This window comes from Physeter macrocephalus, chromosome 5 (assembly GCF_002837175.3).
Source record: "Physeter macrocephalus isolate SW-GA chromosome 5, ASM283717v5, whole genome shotgun sequence".
Classification (NCBI taxonomy): Eukaryota; Metazoa; Chordata; class Mammalia; order Artiodactyla; family Physeteridae; genus Physeter; species Physeter macrocephalus.
In genome coordinates this window covers 18,546,510-18,553,877 of record NC_041218.1, presented here as the reverse complement: position 1 = coordinate 18,553,877, position 7,368 = coordinate 18,546,510, and the positions used below count along the sequence as shown (strand labels likewise).

Genomic DNA, 7,368 nt, shown 5'->3' with positions numbered 1-7,368 from the left:
GCAGGGGACATGGGTTCGTGCCCCGGTCCGGGAGGATTCCACGTGCCGCGGAGCAGCTGGGCCCGTGAGCCATGGCCTCTGGGCCTGCGCGTCCAGAGCCTGTGCTCCGCGGTGGGAGAGGCCCGCGTACCGCAAAAAAAATAAAAAAAATAAATAAAATAAATAAAAAATAAATGTGAAAAAATAGCAATTCAGTAAGAAATAATCCAGATTCTATTCATTTTACTTCTACTGAATATCTATGGACTTTAAAAAAGAACATGGCACCAGTTGAATAAAAAGTTAGACATTTATCTCATCCAAACTATAATCTCAAGAAATGTTTGGGAAATCCTGTATCTCATCTGTCATTATAAACTACACCTATTCGTATAAACATAGATGAATCTCAAAAGCATAATGTAGGGTGAAAGAAACTAATCACAGAATGCATATAGTATGATTATATGAAGTTCGGGAAGGCAAAACTAAAAAATGAATTGTTTAGGAATGCATCCCTTGGGGGTAAAACTACAAAGAAAAGCAAGAGAACAATTAAAATTCAGGTTAGAGGTTATTTGGAGGCATTTAAAAAGAGATAGGAATGGGGTTGAGGAAGGGCACAAAAGGATCTTCAAAGTGCTGGTGCTATTTAAGCTGGGTAGTAGGTACATGGGTGTTTGGTTCATTATTCTTCTTTTAAGTGGTGGTATACTATACACTCATTCATAGGTACAATATATTTCATGCTAAATGTCTTTTTAATTTAAAATACTGACCAGAAGCAGTTAGAATTCATCTTTTTAAAATTTCCTGATACAAATGACTATCTGTATTAATTCAGCAATGAGTCTCTAAGCTTAGGGGTCTGCCTGTCCCAGAGCAGGACCATTCTGAGAACTGTGTTCCCATAAGCCCTAGTTAGCCATACAACCCTGAGTCAGAATCAGAACTCACCCTCCTCCCTGAGTTCCCTCTAACCATACATGATCAATCAGAGCTGACCTATTTGCTTGACAGGACATCACGGTCATAATGATACTAAGAACCAGCCTTCTACGAGCGTGTGTGGAGGCAAAGGTGAAGAGGTTTTTCTCCCACTGCCTGATGTTGTTTCTTTCTACTCTGCCCCGCGACATGTTTCCCCACCATGGTCTGTGGTTATAGAGACTCATGTGATTATGGGATGTCACCATTATATAAAGCATATGGTAGGCTGCTGGTGATAACTTGTGGTGACAACACATATGAGAACACTGAAGTGTGCAAGCACACAGTGTCTTACTGTTGAGAACCAAAATTTATGGCTGGTTTGCAAACCTTAGTAATTCTCAAATGTGTGTGTGTACAGGGAGATGGGGTGGGACATACCTCTCTTCCTGGGTGAATTTCTTCAGAGTAATGTATCCCCTTGCATGCTTTGCACTCCCATAAAAGGCACACCCCTGACATAGCAATGAATCCTTCAGTGAAATTCAGCATATTTTTAGCTTCCCTACCAGAAAAAAAAAAAAAAAAAAAAAAAAAAATATATATATATATATATATATATACACATATATTCTAAATGAGGGGGGCTTTCTTTCATTCTATCCTATATTAATTACTAATAGACCGATTGACTATTAGCTATTAATCCATTTCTAAACATATTTTGACCTGAAAATATTTTTATTTTCTTGATTTTTTCCTCCACTGTAATTTTTAATGCCTTTCTTTTAAGGAATCCAAGGGAAAAACATTCAGAATTGGACCTTATGTGCATTAAATGAAACCACAACATTTTACAGACACCACATATATATAAACAAAATCATATTTAAGAGCCTGGAATGTATCTATAAACCTCTTTTAACTTTCAAATATACAATAAATCTGCAGAGCAAATATGATTCATTTCAGCAGGTCAGGATTTTCCCTCCTGATCACAGCATTGCCTGAAATTTTACTAAGAGCATTTGAGCAATTCACAGGGCTAATTGGATATGTTTGGAGAATCGCTTGCATTTCATATTATGAAAGAAAATCACTGGGGTTTTTGGGTACATGAAAAACAATACTGAAAGTGTGTATGAATCATTTTGCCTCCTAATAGTTGATGACCACATTTTCAACCCACATGAGGTTTTAACTCTAAGTTGGATCCCATATTAAGACCCAGGTTAAGACAATGACATTGGCAGAACCAAGAATGATGGCAATCAAAGAAATGTAATTGATTAAGAAGTCCTTTGCAGATGTGAACCCCAGTCAGTCTTCCTCCTGAGTCTGGCCTGCGTGGGGAATGTACAGCTGCAGAAAGCTGGGGGCAGGATGGTGTTTGGGATTGAGTGTCACTGTTACAACCTGGAATCTTTTTCAACCAGCACCACCTTCTCTCGGATGGCTTCTTGCATGAAAGAAGAGGTACAAGGGGATGCAGGGAGATGAAAGCAGATCTTAGGGTTCAGCTATATGTCTGCTGGCCTATAAGTTACTGTGAATTCACAAATGATGAACTACTGGTAGGAGTCCTTCTTTCAGGTAGCGAATTTATTTGTTCTGTTGGAATTTTAGGTGCAACATTCTCTTTTTAAAATATAGGAATGTGGCAGAAATAATTAAGGAAAACAGAGAGACTTGGAAACTTTGATCTGAATGGGGATCTCTATAAGTCTTTTGTACCCGGGCCTCATTTTAGTGCCTTGAGCATTTTATTTTCTCCGAGGTTTTCCTCACTTAACCTGTGGGTTTGCATGTGTGTCTGTGTATGTGTATGTGTGCTTACCAAGCACAAGGAATGTTAAAGTATGCAAAAGAGCTTGAAGGGGACAAGTCAGAGTCTGTTCAGTGGCACTCTGGTAATCTCTTTCTATATACCAGTGGTTCTCTAGTGGTGAAGTTATTGGAAGAGATTCCTAAATTTATTTTCTGTAGTCTGATAAATAACTGTTTCAGGTATGAAAGACTGCTCTGCAAATATGTATAAATGCAGTGGTTTATAAGATACAGATTCCTTCTTTATGCAGTGTTGAATTTATAGACTTTATAAAACATTTTTAATAAATAACAAAACTATAAGCAACTGTCATGATATTTTAATTTTTCTTGATATTTTAAAGAGATCCACATTCTTTAAATGTTAGTAACCATGCTGTAAGATATAGAAAATTAAATCTTTTCTTTAGTGTTCTTAGACTTGTAATAAAATCAGCCCCCTCATAAAACTGGTTATTACTTGTTCTATTTTTTTTTTTTTTTTTTTTTTTGTGGTATGCGGGCCTCCCTCGCGGCCATGGCTCACGGGCCCAGCCGCTCCGCGGCATGTGGGATCCTCCCAGACCGGGGCGCGAACCCGGTTCCCCTGCATCGGCAGGCGGACGCGCAACCACTGCGCCACCAGGGAAGCCCTCTTGTTCTATTTTTAAACATGGTTTCCTGATAAGAGGTCTTGTCTTGTTAATAAAATGTTATTGCCAGCATTTTTACTTGAAAACGTTAAGGATCATGTACTGGAGTCTCAAATCAGAAAATAGCAAAATTTAAAAAAAAGACAAAATGAAAGGAAATGAAAGTAACATTCTTCACACTATGGAGAACACAGGGTTAAAAAACTCTATACTGTAGATGAAATTATAGTAAGAATTTTGCCAGTGTTGAGCAAGTCTTGAGAAATATTTATTGGAGAAGATGGGGTGAGGGGGACATTGGGGCAAGGTGACAGCTAGTGCCTTGCTCCTGTGTCTTACCGTGGAAGCTTCTGCCACTTCCTCTTTATCTCATCTAGTGTACATTTAGACCCTGGCCCAGCCAAATGTAAAGACGCTGAGTCCTCAGTGGTTTAATTATTTGCCATGTCTGCAATACTTTTATTTATTTGAACTTTCTATCTAAAAGGCACAGCTTGTAACATGATTATAGTGTTACTTGAATACACTGAGGCAGTAGAGGTCTGGTGGTAAAGACTTAAAAAGTCTTTGGTGTGAAAGCCACAACATTCCAAGAGAGTTTTCCCATTGCATAGACCTGTTTTTTCTTATAATATAACACCAGGATATTTAGGCAGTGGTTCTGGGAATGGAAGAAAAGCCAGACCTTTCTGCTTTTTTCATACCACTGACACAATCAAATAACATCATGTAATTATTATGGACTTCTGAGATTGTTCAGCACTTATTGATACACACACACACACACACACACACACACACACACACACACACACACACGATCATCTCTCTCCCGCATATTTGATGAGTCATTTTGCTTCCAGCAGCACTGGGCTTCCTGCAGTAAGATCAATCATACCTTTCTCCAAGTGTTCTCTAAGAGATGAGCAAAGGCAATTACCCAGAAACAAAGCATAATACTCCAGAGTAAACCTGCTGACACCCAGCCTGGGTGGGAAAGTCAATTGAACATTTTATTTAATAAAAGGTGCTTTACATATCATTTGGGAGTACTCATTTTTTAAGTAAAATGCATTTGATTAAAACTCTAATAAACATAGTTTAATCTTTCTCAGATGATTCAGAGGAACTTCGAGCCCTCCGCTGCTTCTGCATCATCTGGGAACATCAGTTGTCTTACAGTGTACGATACAGTAGACTGGTTACTGCCAGCATCTGCTGAAGTTTCACAGAAAGAACAAATGGATTGTTATGCTTTTATTACAACCCAGTGGGTGGTTAGGTATGATTTTTACTAGTCGGCAGCACTTCACATACATTTAAATCTGGTGTGTGAAAAGTTAGAATGTTAACATTTTGTCTTTAACTGACGCCTAAAGCAGAGTTGTTGTGCTATCATGTGGACGTGTTAAGGATGTGGTGTTCTCATCTGTCTTTTTGGATTAATTCTTGTTATGGTGAAATTAGCACTCATATGTTGCTGATGTTACATACCCTTCTGGAGGGCAATTTGTCAAATGTGTGACAAGAGCCTTTAAATGAGCATATCTTAAACTCAGGAATTCTAACTTGAGAGAATTTTTCCTAGATAAGTAATTGAACAAGTGGTAAAAGTATATCTATAGCGATGTCCTTTACAGCATTGTTTATAAGAACGTAAATTTGGAAAAATCTTAACTGCTTATCAGTAGAAATCTGGTTAAATAGATTATAGTACGTCCATATACATACATCCACTACGTACATCTAGTCACAGAATACTGTGTTGCTGTTGGAAATTATATTTTACTAATGTGTCAAAATAGTCATAAATAAGGTAAATTAAAGAAGCTGTTTCTAAAGTAGTATATATAACATGCTCCCACTTTGTTAAAAATTAAAATATCTGTGCATGCAAAGGAGAAGTTCTGGTAGAATACACTGAATGTTAATCATGTTCCTATCTGAGTGGTGGATTAGGGAACTGACTTTTACTTTCTCTTTTGTACATTTTTTAACGTCGGGTTTAGGAAAATAATAAGTGCATGTTACTTTTAGAGTCAGAAAAAATTTAGCAACTAAGCTTTTTCAATTTTGAAAGAAAAGTAATAAACCTCTGGTAGTAGTATGAAGGGTAGTTGCCGTGGGAGAGGCCTGAAAGCTAAGCAACCGCTGTGTGCTCTGCCCTCTGAGGACTAAAGTAGGGAGGTTCACGTTCGAAGAATTTCTACACATATCAAGTCATTTGGCATGGGCGCAATTTCACTCACAAAGTCAACTGATATGTTATTGAGCCAGCAGCCGGGCACGTTCTGATTCAAAATGCCATGAAAACATTTTGGCACCTTTTTTGTTTTTAACTATGAAAACAATTTTAACATGTTTCTTTATTAGTAGCAATAAAACGTCCTCAAAAATCTAGCTCTGGCAACTGTGTATCCTAGGTAAGAGTCTACCAATGCGAAGTGATGATAAATTTTAAGCAGTATGAAGCAGGAAGAGTTAGCAGAGACAGGGGCCGTGATCTCGATGTGGAAGGCCACGTCTCCGGTGAGAATCCTAAGATGAAGGAAGACTGAGCGTGACCTGGCTGAGACAGATGGCATATCTAAGTCGTGTCATAACTAAAAGCCAACAGCATCCGCCATGAAGCACATTGGGTGGGTGAGAGGAAGGAGAGTAACACCTCTGAGATGTTCAAGTGTAGTGGGAAATCAAGGGCTTCAAATGAGATTCCAGTTAGGAGCGGGGAGGGTTTTGTGGTTGCCATAGCGTGTCCCATATGGAGCTTTTATGTGTCTTGCTTGTCTTGGAAAAGGAAGGCCCCAAGTAATAGCCAAGACCTCATGGCTGATCCAGAGACGTAGAAGGGCAAATTAAGACTTTCTGTTTGATTAGCTTGGGAAGCAGTCATTAAGGACTCATTCTCCCTGCTGTGGTTAAAGCTGTCTACTGAGAAATAAGCCAAAGGAATATGAGGCCAAGATGCTGAAGACTGAAGCCAAACCACTGGGAAGGGCTTTCAACTGCAAACTACAATGTGATTGAATTAGAAAGGAACATTCAAATCATGTCATGCTGTCACCTCAAATTCAACAAGTCTAAAATTGAACTCATCTTTCCTCACAAAGCAGCTCCTCCACTGCACTTTCCTAATAACAACAAAATACTACACCATAGTATGCCTTACCACAATACACCCGTGATTTCATTTGATTGTCACCCACTTACAGACAAGGCAGTTTAATGCAGGTTAATCAAAGGGCTGCAAGCTGGGGAGAGACCAGTTCTAGAAACTCGGTTTTCTGAGTATTAACCTAGTTATCCTTTAACTATATCACACTGCCCTTCTCTCCATATTTGTGGAAATAAACCAGTCAGCTTTATAGAATTACTAGGTGACAGTTTATTTATATTGGCATTTGAATATTGCACACTAGCACATTTTAGCAAGTATGAAGTCAGAGTTTCTTAAGTAGCAAAGAACAAACCAACCAACCTTCAGAACTGTTCATCTTGTTTTTGTAAGGTCAAAAACATTCATAGCATTTCTATTATTGAAGTCAAAAGATAGGTAAAGTAAAGTACTGGATCTAAAAGTACCTAGTCTGTAGATCTAACATGAGCAAACCATCATCAGTCATATTAGGTTCGTTTCGTTGGTATAAATTATGTGATTCTGCTGTTTTGTTTTCTTTCATTTGTAAATTATTTTAGCTTAGTCGTTATTGATAAGTATGAAACGTTTACATACCTGGATTTCTATTTGTAGATATGTAACACTGTAAAAAAGCATGTTAACTCTCCAAGGTGAAAAGCAGTCCGCTGCACAGTGCAGCTCCATTGCATCCCATGTATCCATCAGGCGAGCTTGTCCCTGGGCCAGCCAGCACTGCCATGCCTTCTCGGCACTCTGTATGTCAGTACGCAGTCCTCCTTCCAAAACAGCCAGGTTGACCACGCAGGCTATCTCCTCATGAGTCTGAGCATCTGGAGTTCCCCGGCTCCGATTCTTTACTTG

The 7,368-nt window shown here is 38.7% G+C and overlaps 1 protein-coding gene across 11 annotated transcripts in view; it reads left to right on the top strand.

Annotated features, from left to right (window-relative positions):
• CALD1 (caldesmon 1) overlaps nt 1-7,368 on the top strand; it is a 181,484-nt gene that overhangs the window by 137,335 nt on the left and 36,781 nt on the right. The gene's annotated exons all lie outside the window — the stretch shown is intronic.